The sequence below is a fragment of the Lethenteron reissneri genome, unplaced genomic scaffold (assembly GCF_015708825.2).
Source record: "Lethenteron reissneri isolate LAM-NWPU_2019-01 unplaced genomic scaffold, ASM1570882v1 scaffold_1938, whole genome shotgun sequence".
Classification (NCBI taxonomy): Eukaryota; Metazoa; Chordata; class Hyperoartia; order Petromyzontiformes; family Petromyzontidae; genus Lethenteron; species Lethenteron reissneri.
Window position 1 is genome coordinate 410,411 of NW_026891705.1, and position 14,255 is coordinate 424,665.

Sequence of the window (14,255 nt, forward strand, 5' to 3'; positions counted from 1 at the left end):
AGTGGGTGGGCGAGTGTTTGTGTGAGTGGGTGAGTGGTGACTGAGTGAGTGTGTGAGTGGGTGAGTGAGTGGCTGAGTGGGTAAGTGAGTGGCTGAGTGGGTAAGTGAGTGGCTGAGTGGGTAAGTGAGTGGGTGAGTGAGTGAATGAGCGAGTGGCTTAGTGAGTGAGTGGCTGAGTGGGTTAGTGGGTGAGCAAGTGGGCGAGTGATTGGTTGGATGAGTGAGTGGGTGAGTGAGTGGCTGAGTGGGTGAGTGGCTGATTTGGTGAGTGAGTGAATGGCTGAGTGAGTGAGTGATTAGCTGAGTGGGTGGGTGAGTGGGTGAGTGAGTGGGTGAGTGAGTGAGTGAGTGGGTGGGCGAGTGAGTGGCTGAGTGGGTGAGTGAATGGGTGACTGAGTGGGTGAGCGAGTGGGCGAGCGAGTGGGCGAGTGGGTGAGTGAGTGAGTGATTAGCTGAGTGGTTGAGTGAGTGGGCGAGTGACTCAGCGAGCGAGCGAGCGAACCGCTCCGGGCGACAGCGATGCTGATCTATGGGCGGTGGCGGTGGGTGAGGTGCGGCGAGCGATAGAAGAGTGACGAGGAGGTGGTGGAGGCGATCATTGCCCCCCCCCCTCACCCCCCACCACCACCACCACCCCCCCGTGTGTCCAGGTGCCACTGATGTGCGCCGTGTGCCACTCGGAGGCGGAGTGCCGAACCGCGAAGGCCATCTACTGCCGGGACCCGCACGAGACCGCGTGCTACATGGCGGTGGGAGACGCCGGTGATTGGCCTGTGGCGGCCTCTGTGACGTCACAGGGGAAAGGGGGCGGGGTTTCCCTACCCCCCCCCCCTCTCTCTCCCCCACCACAGCCCCTCCCCCAGCCCGCACACTCCAATCCACGCGGCCCCCGTCTACTGCCACCATCAGTTGACTCCACCCCCCCCTCCTGCTCCTCCACCTCCTACTTCTGCTCCACCTCCTAAACCTCCTCCTCCACCTCCTCCACCTCCTCCTCCACCTCCTCCATCTACACCTCCTCCACCTCCTCCTACTTCTGCTCCACCTCCTCCATCTACACCTCCTCCACCTCCTCCACCTCCTCCTCCACCTCCTCCATCTACACCTCCTCCACCTCCTCCTACTTCTGCTCCACCTCCTCTACCACCTCCACCTCCTCAACCTCCTCCTCCATCTACACCACCTCCACCTCCTCCACCTCCTCCTCCACCTCCTACTTCTCTTGCTGTTCCTCCACCACCTCCTCCTACTCATACTCCACCTCCTCCTCCACCTCCTCCACCTCCTCCTACTTCTCTCCACGGCACCTGCTGGGTCTGTCCCGTGACCTGCTGCACCTAGCCTGGCACAGCAGTCACCCCATGGCACCTGCAGGGTCTGTCCCATGACCTCCTGTCAGCAGCGAGCCGTCGACACTTCACGTGGTAGCCTCAAAATGCACCTAGCCTGGCACAGGCGCCTTGGTGACAGTCAGTGTCACTTACTGGCGAATGGCGGATATTGGTATTGGTGTGTCTGTGTGTGTGTCTGTGTGTGTGTCTGTGTGTGTCTGTGTGTGTGTGTCTGTGTGTGTCTGTGTGTGTGTCTGTGTGTGTCTCTGTGTGTGTCTGTGTGTGTGTGTGTCTGTGTGTGTCTGTGTGTGTGTCTGTGTGTGTCTGCGTGTCTGTGTGTGTGTGTCTGTGTGTGTGTCTGTGTCTGTGTGTGTGTGTGTGTCTGTGTGTGTGTGTCTGTGTGTGTGTGTGTCTGAGTGTGTATCTGTATGTGTGTCTGTGTGTGTGTGTCTGTGTGTGTGTGTCTGTGTGTCTGTGTGTTCCCAGGTGGGTCCCTGTACCTCGACAAAGGCTGCGGAAGCCCCAAGTTCCGCCCCCCGGCGCGCCTCGTGAAGCTGTCCTCCTGCCCGTACGACGCCTGCAACCTCGCGCCGCCTCTCCGCTGCGTCACCTGCAGGTGGCACCCCCCCCCACCCCCCATCGCAGGGATGGAGATGGTCCCCTTGCCATGTACACAGCCTCCTGCAGGCAGTCCCCGAGTTACGGAAGAAGACCCACGACTTTTACGGAAATGCTCCCACAATGTAAATCGTGTTCATGAAAAAAAAAACATCAATTTAAAATCCCCCCCCCCCCTCTCTCTCTCTCTCGCGTGAACGTTCGCGGTTTCTCTTGGAGGGGGTGGGGGGTGGTGGTGGGGGGTTGGTGGGGGGTGGGTGGTGGGGGTGGGGGGTTGGTGGGGGGGTGGGTGACCTACTGACCTTTCCGCAACCCAGGGAGACTGCGTGCATCTGTCTTCTTGGTTCTTTCGGTAAAGTCACGTAGAAGGGACGTAATAAAATAATAAAAATAAAACATAATAAAATAATTCTCACGACGTTTCGGCCACAACGCAAGCAGCCGTTTATTATGTTTTATTTTTATTATTTTATTACTTCCCTTCTACGTGACTTGAAAGTCACGTAGAAGGGGAAAAAAATGATAATGTTTTATTTTTTATTATTTTATTATTTCCTTTCTACGTGACTTTACCGAAAGAACCAAGAAGATGAATCCCTGCAGTCACGAAAGCTTTAAATCGAAATGCGTGCATCTGGTTAAGGCTCACCGAATAAACGATCGGATACATCTGTGGTTATGAATATCGCGACTGTGGTAGGAACACGGGAACCGCGTAATGGGGATATCGCGTTGCGCACTCGCCCCGCAGCTCCGTCCAGACGTGCGCCACCGCCACGGACGACTTCTGCGATGCCGGGAATTTGTTCTGCTACGAGGTGGTGACCAACCTAGGTGAGTGGCTGGGTGGGTGGGTGAGTGGGTGGGTGGGTGAGTGGGTGGGTGAGTGAGTGGGTGGGTGGGAGGATGAGTGAGTGGGTGGGTGAGTGAGTGGGTGAGTGAGTGGGTGGATGAGTGGGTGGGTTGGTGAGTGGTGGGTGGGTGGGTGAGTGGGTGGGTGAGTGGGTGGGTGGGTGAGTGGGTGAGTGGGTTGATGAGTGGGTGGGTGAGTGGGTGGGTGGGTGAGTGGGTGGGTGGGAAGTGGGTGGGTGGGTTAGTGGGTGGGTTGGTGGGTGGGTGGGTGAGAGGATGAGTGGGTGGGTTGGTGAGTGGGTGGGTGGGTGAGTGACTGAGTGGGTTGGTGAATGGGTGAGTGAGTGGGTGAGCGAGTGGGTGAGCGAGTGAGTGACACGGGCAAGAGAAGAGATGGAGCTGATGCGGTACGGGAGGATGTGGAGCTGAGTGGACTTGCCGATGACCGGTACCAGCGGTGTCAAGATCGGCCTCTGTGGAGGAGGAGGCTCGTGAAGGACGCTGCTGCTGCTGCTACTGGGCAGTGCCAGGCTAGGTGCACCTTGAGGCTACTGGGCAGTTGGAGGCAGTCGCCCTCCAGCAACAACAACGGAGGGCAGAGGAGCGACGCTCACAACAACGAGCGGAGCGCCGGGTGGTTAAAGCGCAGCGAGTTGGCACGGTAGGGTTACAGCTGGTGGTGCATCGGCCACTCATCTTAGTCAGTCGACCCACGGCACCTGCTTGGTCTGTCCCGTGACCTCCTGCCAGCGGGCGTTCGACACTTCACGTGGCATCACAGTGCACCTAGCCTGGCACAAGCCCCGTGGTGACCTAACGGTGGTTGTTGTTGTTGTGGTTGTTGTTGTTGTTGCCGTTGCCGCTAGGAGCCGTGGAGTCGGCCGTGGGGCTGCTCAAGGGCTGTGCAAGGAGCTGCACAGCCTCCGACACGTCCGCCTACTACACCCGCTGCTGCAGGCGCCACCGGTGCAACGGAGCAACAACCACCACCACCGTCGTCACCGCCACCACCGTCACCACGCGCACTGCCCTCCTGCTGCTGCTGCTGGCATCTGGGGTCATCGTAGACTGAGGAGGAGGGGGTGGAGGTGAGGGTGGTGGGGGGTGGTGGGGGGTGGTGGTGGGGGTGGTGGTGGTGGGGGGTGGTAGCGGGTGGTGGGGGAGGGGTGGTGGGGGGTGGTGGTGGTGGGGGAGTGGTGGGGGGTGGTGGGGGGTGGTGGTGGGGGGGTGGTGGGGGGTGGTGGTGGGGGGTGGTGGGGGGGTGGAGGTGGTGGTGGTGGTGGGGGGTGGTGGTGGGGGGTGGTGGTGGGGGGTGGTAGCGGGTGGTGGGGGAGGGGTGGTGGGGGGGTGGTGGTGGTGGGGGAGTGGTGGGGGGTGGTGGGGGGTGGTGGTGGGGGGGTGGTGGGGGGTGGTGGTAGCTTTCCCTGCGGCTGTCCCAGGCAACAACCATCCAGGGTTGTCACCCCGGGGTGACGCGTGGACCTTCAGTCGACAGCCCCCCCCACTCACTCAGGTAGCCCCGCCCCTTACTCAAGTAGCCCCGCCCCTTACCCAGGTAGCCCCGCCCCCTACTCAAGTAGCCCCGCCCCTTACCCAGGTAGCCCCGCCCACTCATTAGGCTCCGCCCTTTATCCGGGTAGCCCCGCCCATTCACAGGCCACGCCCTCTGCTCATGTAGCCCCGCCCATTCACAGGCCACACCCTCTGCTCACGTAGCCCCGCCCACTCACAGGCCACGCCCTCTGCTCATGTAGCCCCGCCCACTCACAGGCCACGCCCTCTGCTCATGTAGCCCCGCCCACTCACAGGCCACGCCCTCTGTTCAGGTAGCCCCGCCCATCAATGGAGTCCCTACACCTTCCAACTCGCTCGCTGGGATCTTATCTTGACGCAGTTTCCGCAGCAGAGGTCGCAACCGGGTACCCGATACCCGTACCCTACCCGATACCCGTACCCTACCCGATACCCGGCTACCCGTACCCGGCCGGGTACAGGTACCCGTTTGCGACCCTGGTGCAGCCAGGTACGGGTACGGGTAGGCCGTGAGTCACTGGTGAGTCACCGTTTGTCACTCATTTCCCAACGTCTTGTCTCTTCTCACAATTCAAGTTCCTAGAATCAACCCACCCGCGCCTGCAACATGGCTTCATCCCAGAGGTCGCAATCGGGTACCCGATACCCGTACCCGACCCGTACCTGGCCGGGTACGGGTAGGGTACGTGTACGGGTACCCGTTTGCGCCCCTGGTGTGGCCGGGTACGGATAAGGAATCAAAACCCGTCTGCGACCTCTGTTCCACAGCGCCTTCACTTGCGGCGCTTTACAGAGACACAATTCGGTGATTAAAAGACAATTTTTCAACGCACACACTTTTCCGTGCACACGAAAGTAGAAAAAAAACAAACAATGTTTTTTGACCCAAGAACTAATCACATTTTACGCGCTCCACAAAAGTCGGGGGGTGGCTCGCATCAAGACAATTTCAACGTGTCGACAGGAAGCCACTCGCTGTTATTGAGCACATCAACGTTTGATAAATTCCGGGGGAGGGGAGGAGAGGGCGGTCAACGGAAATGTGTTTTCTGCTTTTGAATGCGAATAAAATATGTGCGCGCATTGAAACGTTTTGTCTCTTAACCGCCTGATGATGAGTCGTTTTGATGGCGTTGTAAACTCGCTTTGCTACAGGCGCCCCGGGGAAAACAAGTATAACCCGTAAAAACAAAGTTTTTCACTCTAAATCCTTTATATGCGTGGCGGCTAGAGTCCTCTCGTCCTCTGGCTTGAGATGGCTGCCACCTATGGGTCAGATGATTGTCTGCCAGTATTAAACAATTGGTAATTAAATATTTAATTTGTTTTCCCTAAACAGTGTAAAATTTTGGAAAAAAAATTTCACGAACATTAATGGTCACGCACAACGAGTCTGTGTGGATGTCAGCTCGATTGGATCACGGGAAGTGGGTTAAAAAACGAGCGAAAGATTTGCACGGTCCTAAGCAAGCAAGCGAACTTAATATAAAGGATTTAAAAAAATATATTCGCCTGTGGAGGACGCGGGGATCGATCCCGCGACCTTTGGCATGGGAAGCGAGGGCGCTAGCAACTGCGCTACTCCGCCACGGCCTGTGGAGGGGTTACGCTCTGAGCTCCTACACTGTGACGTTCAGCCAAAGCCATGAATGAGTTCTATTTGAAGAAATGTAAAATAAATTTTTTTTTGCCTAAAAAGTGTAAAATTTTTGAAAATTTTTTTCACGAACATTAATTGTCTCGCACAACGAGTCTGTGTGCAAAATGTCAGCTCGATTGGATCACGGGAAGTGGGTTAAAAAACGACCAAAAGATTTGCACGATCGCAAGCAAGCAAGCGAACTTAATATAAAGGATTTAAAAATGGCAGCCCGCAGTGGCCCCTCCGGCGCCATGACGAGCGGGTGGGAGGATCGCCGCCTCTCATTGGCCAGAGGCAGCAGGCGCTGTGATTGGACACGGGTCGCGTGGCGTCCCTTCTACGTGACTTTACCGAAAAAACCAAGAAGATGGTCTAACATTGTTTGAGACGAGGCTCTAAAGAAAGCTGTCTCTGCTGTGGACCATCCGTTTCAAAGACAATGCATCATCATATACTACCAGAGCATGCTTTTGTTTGCATGTTCACGACAAGTATGTGTGTGGTTAATGCAGACACGATTAGTTGCGAAAGGTGTCTGTTTGGTGTTTGAACATTTTAACACAACTGTTTTATTGCCAGAAAGGGTAAAACCTATTCTTATATTTTTATATACTGCCAAGGGAAGTCCCATGATGTGGTGTTGCAGTGGTTATCTCATGTGAACAACTTAAAATGTTATCTTGAGTAGGCAACTCGCGTTGAAAGAATCACTTTACTTAAAAAAAGTGTAAAATACAACAAAAACAATTTAGAGAGAAGTATTTATAGTTTGAAAGATAATTTCTCATCCCCAGCTGCTCGGTGGGGTGGCGCCCCATCGCCCCCTAGTGGACAAACCGCGCCTGTACAGATCCACACTCATAGAGACCCATACTCATAGAGACCCACACTCACAGAGATCCACACTCATAGAGACCCACACTCATAGAGACCCACATTCACAGAGACCCACACTCAGAGACCCACACTCATAGAGACCCACACTCACAGAGATCCACACTCAGAGACCCACACTCATAGAGACCCACACTCACAGAGATCCACACTCAGAGACCCACACTCACAGAGATCCACACTCACAGAGATCCACACTCAGAGACCCACACTCATAGAGACCCACACTCACAGAGATCCACACTCAGAGACCCACACTCACAGAGATCCACACTCATAGAGACCCACACTCACAGAGACCCACACTCACAGAGATCCACACTCAGAGACCCACACTCACAGAGACCCACATTCATAGAGATCCACACTCACAGAGATCCACACTCACAGAGATCCACACTCACAGCGACCCACACTCAGAGACCCACACTCACAGAGATCCACAGAGACCCACACTCATAGAGACCCACACTCACAGACCCACATTCATAGAGACCCAATCACAGAGACCCACACTCATTGAGACCCACACTCATAGAGACCCACACTCACAGAAACCCACACTCATAGACCCACACTCATAGAGACCCACACTCATAGAGACCCACACTCATAGAGACCCACATTCATAGAGACCCACACTCAGAGATCCAAACTCATAGAGACCCACACTCATAGAGACCCACATTCATAGAGACCCACACTCAGAGATCCACACTCATAGAGACCCACACTCACAGAGACCCACATTCATAGAGTCCCACACTCATAGAGACCCACACTCATAGAGTCCCACACTCATAGAGACCCACACTCATAGAGACCCACACTCAGAGAGACCCACAATCATAGAGACCCACACTCATAGAGACCCACACTCAGAGAGACCCACACTCAGAGAGACCCACATTCATAGAGACCCACATTCATAGAGACCCACACTTAGAGACCCACACTCAGAGAGACCCACATTCATAGAGACCCACATTCATAGAGACCCACACTTAGAGACCCACATTCATAGAGACCCTCATTCATAGAGACCCACATTCATAGAGACCCTCATTCATAGAGACCCACACTCATAGAGACCCACACTTAGAGACCCACATTCATAGAGACCCACATTCATAGAGACCCACATTCACAGAGACCTACACTCATAGAGACCCACACTCATAGAGACCCACATTCATAGAGACCCACACTTAGAGACCAACACTCATAGAGACCCACACTCACAGAGACCCACACTCACAGAGACCAACACTCATAGAGACCCACACTCACAGAGACCTACACTCACAGAGACCCACACTCACAGAGACCCACACTCATAGAGACCCACACTCATTGAGACCCACACTCATAGAGACCCACAGAGATCCAGAGATCTACAGAGACCCACACTCATAGAGACTCACAGACACCCACAGAGACCCATACTCATAGATATCCACACTCATAGAGACTCACAGACACCCACAGAGACCCACACTCATAGATATCCACACTTATAGAGACCCACACTCATAGAGACCCACAGAGATCTAGAGATCTACAGAGACCCACACTCATAGAGACTCACAGACACCCATAGAGACCCACACTCATAGAGACCCACACTTATAGAGACCCACACTCATAGAGACCCATAGAGCCCCAAACTCATAGAGACCAACATATATCCACAGAGACCCACAGAGACCCATACTCATAGAGACCCACAGAGACCCACAGAGACCCACAGAGACCCATACTTATCGAAATTGATACTAAAACTAAACTTGATTGTTACCAGTTACCAGTGTAAGGCCCCATGAGCTGCGTGCCTCTTTTTCAGAAGCGACCTGCCCATCACAAATGTTAACAGCTCAACCACGTGGCTGATATGGGGCCGTCCATAAATGACGTCACGCGATTTTGGACGATTTTTGACCCCCCCCCCCCCTCGTCACACGGCGTCACAAAAAGTCAGACCCCCCCTCAAATATGACGTCACAAAGCTCTGCCCCCACCCAAAATATATAAAACATGCTTCAAATCGCTTTAAACTATTGTCATTGTAGTGCGTTTTTAATGTGGAGCTGCACTCTGATGTTGTAGGAGAAAACATTTACTAAAAACTTTATTTTACTAAGTAGAACGTGTTGTCTATATTTATTTGAAGTTGCAAATTTAGATGTGACGTCACATTTCTCAACCCCCCCCCCCCCCTTGTCACACATAGTCACAAATGTTTGACCCTCCCCCCCCCCCAGGTGCGTGACGTAATTTATGGACGGCCCCTATGATCATCACGTGGAAACGTACAGCAGCAGTAAAATACTCTAAACGCGTGGCGATGTTGATTCTAAATGTGGACCCGGAAAAACCGGAGGACTCGGAGACAAATCCACGCAGTGACCACCACGGGGAGAGAGACGCAGGCTCCAAATATACAGCAGCAGCAGCAGGCATCGTTAATGTCAGGATAGAACCCACGACCTCCGGTGTACCAGGCGAGGTAGTCAACATCTCTTAGCCACCATGATGATGATAGAAACACAGACTCCAAATAGACAGCAGTAGGCGACGTCAGGGTCGGGATTGAACCCACGACCTCCTGTACACCAGGCGAGGTAGTCAACATCTCTTAGCCACCATGATGATGATGAGAGAGACACAGACTCCAAATAGACAGCAGCAGGCATCGTTAAAGTCAGGATAGAACCCACGACCTCCTGTGTACCAGGCGAGGTAGTCAACATCTCCCGAGCCCCTGGGGCGCCCTGCCACTTGACAACACCGACTGAGTCCGGGCTGCTTGCCGCCTGCCTGGGTGCTCAGCAGAGGTCGCAAACGGGTTTTGATTCCTTACCCGTACCCGTACCCGGCCGCACCAGGGTCGCAAATGGGTACCCGTACCCGGCCGGGTACGGGTAGCCGTTCCCTACCCGTACCCGTACCCTACCCGAAATGAGTGACAAACGGCTACTCACCAGTGGCTCACGGCCTACCCGTACCCGTACCCGGCCGCACCAGGGTCGCAAACAGCTACCCGTACCCGTACCCGGCTGGGTACGGGTATCGGGTACCCGGTTGCGACCTCTGGTGCTCAGTGGGGGGCTCCATCTTGTCCCAGCCGGTGTAGCAAGGACGTCTCAATGACGATGACGATCACGTGGGTTGGTGGGTAACCCCCCCCCCCCCCCATCATTTCGATACCGGAAAAAAACTTGAAAAGTTAATTGGTCATGAAGCAGTGAAGGGGCCCGTGTCCTCTTCCTCCTCCTACTCCCTCCTCCTTTTCTTCTTCTCGCCCCTTGCGACCGCGCCAGTGAAAGGTCCTCGCCTCTTGAGGATCGCGGCCCAACGCCGCTAACAACAACAAAGACGACACGAGGGGGGCCTTAGGAGGAGCCTCGCTCGCTGTGGGCCCCCCTCGTAGGGCTGCCCCTACTGACTTTAACGCTCAAACTGACTTTAACACTCAAACTGACTTTAACACTCACACTGACTTTAACACTCAAACTGACTTTAACACTCAAACTGACTTTAACACTCAAACTGACTTTAACACTCAAACTGACTTTAACGCTCAAACTGACTTTAACACTCAAACTGACTTTAACACTCAAACTGACTTTAACACTCAAACTGACTTTAACACTCACACTGACTTTAACACTCAAACTGACTTTAACACTCAAACTGACTTTAACACTCAAACTGACTTTAACACTCAAACTGACTTTAACACTCAAACTGACTTTAACACTCACACTGACTTTAACGCTCAAACTGACTTTAACACTCAAACTGACTTTAACACTCACACTGACTTTAACACTCAAACTGACTTTAACACTCAAACTGACTTTAACACTCAAACTGACTTTAACACTCAAACTGACTTTAACGCTCAAACTGACTTTAACACTCAAACTGACTTTAACACTCAAACTGACTTTAACACTCAAACTGACTTTAACACTCAAACTGACTTTAACACTCAAACTGACTTTAACACTCAAACTGACTTTAACACTCAAACTGACTTTAACACTCAAACTGACTTTAACACTCAAACTGACTTCAACGCTCAAACTGACTTTAACACAATATCTGCACAATGACACCCTGCCATATATGCACTATGTTACCCTATTTGCATTTTTGTAATTTTATATTGTATATTATAGCTATTGTATATTTAGATTTTATTTTATTCAATTTTGACATACTTTAGCTCCTTAGTATTAGTTAGACTTTGTACCTTTAGTATAGTTAGACTTGTAAACCACTTATTTAAGATGTAAGATCCCTATATGTTAAATATATGAACCTTCCCGCCAAAGTAAATTCCTTGTCTGTGCGAACTTTCATGGCGAATAAAACCCTTTCTGATTCTGATTCTGGCGGCCATCGGAAACGTTTCCTGTCGTCATCGTCGTCATCGTCGTCCTCCCATTGGGCCGCGACAGCCTCGACTGTGACGTCGTCGTCGCTCCGTCGACGGCAGGTAGCTGGAACGTGCCACGCGGATTAACGATGGGCAGCGACGAACCTCCCCCCCCCACATCGCCCGCTGCACCCTCCCTGGGCAAAGTTGTTGAGAAGAACGCGCGACACACGACAGCGATGCCGCCATTTTAATGGCCGTGAGCTGTTGTTGTTGCTGCTGTTGCAGACACAGACTCCACCCCCATTACACCTGCCTGGCTGTTGTTGTTGCTGCTGTTGCAGACACAGACTCCACCCACAACAACACCTGCCTTGTGGTGGCTGTTGTTGTTGTTACACACAGACACAGACTCCACCCACAACTACACCTGCCTTGTGGTGGTTGTTGTTGTTGTTACACACAGACACAGACTCCACTACACCACGCTTAATGTTGTTGCTGCTGCTGTTGCAGACACAGACTCCACCCACAACTACACCTGCCTTGTGGTGGTTGTTGTTGTTACACACAGACACAGACTCCACTCACAACTACACCTGCCTTGTGGTGGTTGTTGTTGATACACACAGACACAGACTCCCCCCACCACTACACCTGCCTTGTGGTGGTTGCTGTTGTTGTTACACACAGACACAGACTCCACCCACCACTACACCTGCCTTATGGTTGTTGTTGTGGTGGTTGTTACACACAGACACAGACTCCACTACACCACCCTTGATGCAGTTGCTGTTGATACACACAGACACAGACTCCATCCACTCACCACTACACCTGCCTGGCTGTTGCTGTTGCTGCTACACACAGACAAAGACTCCACCCCCCACTACACCACCCTTGATGTTGTTGTTGTTACACACAGATACAGACCCCACTTCCTTCCGCAACTACCGAGCAATGACGTGTTCGGGTTCACTGAGGAGGGACGGAACGAGGTAGGGAGGGAGGGGGCATTGAACCCAGACTCGCTACATCTGGAGGGGCTGTTTCCGTGTCTTCTCACAGACAGCAGCAGCAGGAGGTGGAGCTGCACTCGAGACGAGAGCAGAGGCCCCTCCAGCACTGCACGAGGTGAGGAGATACACACACAGATACTCAGATACACACAGATACATACAGATACATACACACATATACATACACACAGATACTCAGATACATACACATACAGATACTCAGATACACACAGATACACACAGATACATACACACACAGATACACACAGATACACACAGATACACACACAGATACACACAGACACACACTGATACTCAGATACACACATCTACTCACATACAGAGATACATAGACACAGAGATACACACACAGGTACACACAAATACACACACAGATACTCAGACACACACAGATACACACACACAGATACTCAGACACACATATACACACACAGAGATACTCAGATACACGCAGATACATACACACAGATACACACATACAGAGATACACACACACAGACACTCACACCGATACACAGATAAACAGAGATACACACATACAGAGATACACATATACACACACTGATACACACAGATACACACTCAGACACACAGAGATACTCACACAGATACACAGAGACACAGACAGAGAGACAGAGATAGACAGAGAGAGACAGAGAGATTTTTAAACAAATTTTATTGCAACAGCACTGGAGGCGATTCCGATACGAAACACACAAAGTCACCCGCAGGCAAATAAACAAACACTACAAAATCCACGCGCTGTGGCGCTCAATGCGCCACGCACAACACAAAAGCGAAGTCACGTGGTGGTCGTGGTGGTCAACACGCACGCCACGGTGATGAGCGAGCGCTTCAGAAGGTGAACACCACGAGGGTGCCGTCCACGCTGGTACAGAGGGGGGTCTGTCCGGCCCCCCAGCGTTAGAAGAAGACGCGCTGCACATCACCGACATGAAAATTCGGTCACAGTTCCTATGATCACTGTTTCATTGCTTTTATGGCTTTATTTAGGTGATTTTCGAAAAGTGTTTTGGTTTGGCCATGTTTGTTTGTTGTAGTGCAGAGTTAGACTGATGGCCTTAATCTAAGTTGTCTTGTGGTTGGTGTTGTTTGACTTGCATCCCACTGGGATATTTGCGCAGCGTTGGTGTAGGGTGATTTTTCTGCAATATTTTGCTGTCTTTTCGATTCAAAGCTTTCGTGACTGCAGGGATTCATCTTCTTGGTTCTTTCGGTAAAGTCATCACGTAGAAGGGAAGTAATAAAATAATAAAAATAAAACATAATAAAATAATTCTCACGACGTTTCGGCCACAACGCAAACAGCCGTCCTCAGGTGGAGAACAGGTCCGTCAAGTAGACAGAGTCTGAATGTCACGCTCCAGACTTGGAGCGACTATTTATGCTGGGATGGAGGGCGAAGAGCGTCTTGACAAAATAATTTGCATATCAAGAGGAATTTAGCATATTTATGGGAAATGCAGATATGCGATTAGCACTACTTGTGAAATGCGTAGGAGGTTTGGCGAGGGGGTTAAAGTCATTATGCCCATGCATTATGCAGGATTAGCAGAATCAAAGGGAGGGAGTAAGGTCAGAATTAATAAAGGGAAGGAATGTTAATAATAAGGCACCGCAGCAACTAATATGCTTATTGACTATACCTTGTCATATTACACTATGTTTTATTCTACCCACTCAACTGTATAGCACACTGCTATATATTCAGTATAAAATTACGTTGTACCTTTCACGCGACGGTTTATGGTATAGTGTATAACATTATATAATAATAAATAGTTTTAAAGTGTGATGTTTAATACAATGTATAAGGTAATATATAGTATCGAAACGTCGTGAGAATAATTTTATTATGTTTTATTTTTATTATTTTATTACTTCCCTTCTACGTGACTTTACCGAAAGAACCAAGAAGAGGACTATACCTAATAAATGAA

The 14,255-nt window shown here is 51.5% G+C and overlaps 1 protein-coding gene across 1 annotated transcript in view; it reads left to right on the forward strand.

Moving 5' to 3' along the window:
- The first annotated feature begins 12,342 nt into the window (after positions 1-12,342).
- Positions 12,343-14,255, forward strand: part of LOC133339642 (myelin protein zero-like protein 3) — a 40,297-nt gene continuing 38,384 nt past the window's right edge. The window contains exon 1 of the mRNA XM_061547796.1: positions 12,343-12,388. The gene's annotated coding sequence lies outside the window, so the exon portion shown is untranslated. The remainder of the gene's footprint in view (positions 12,389-14,255) is intronic.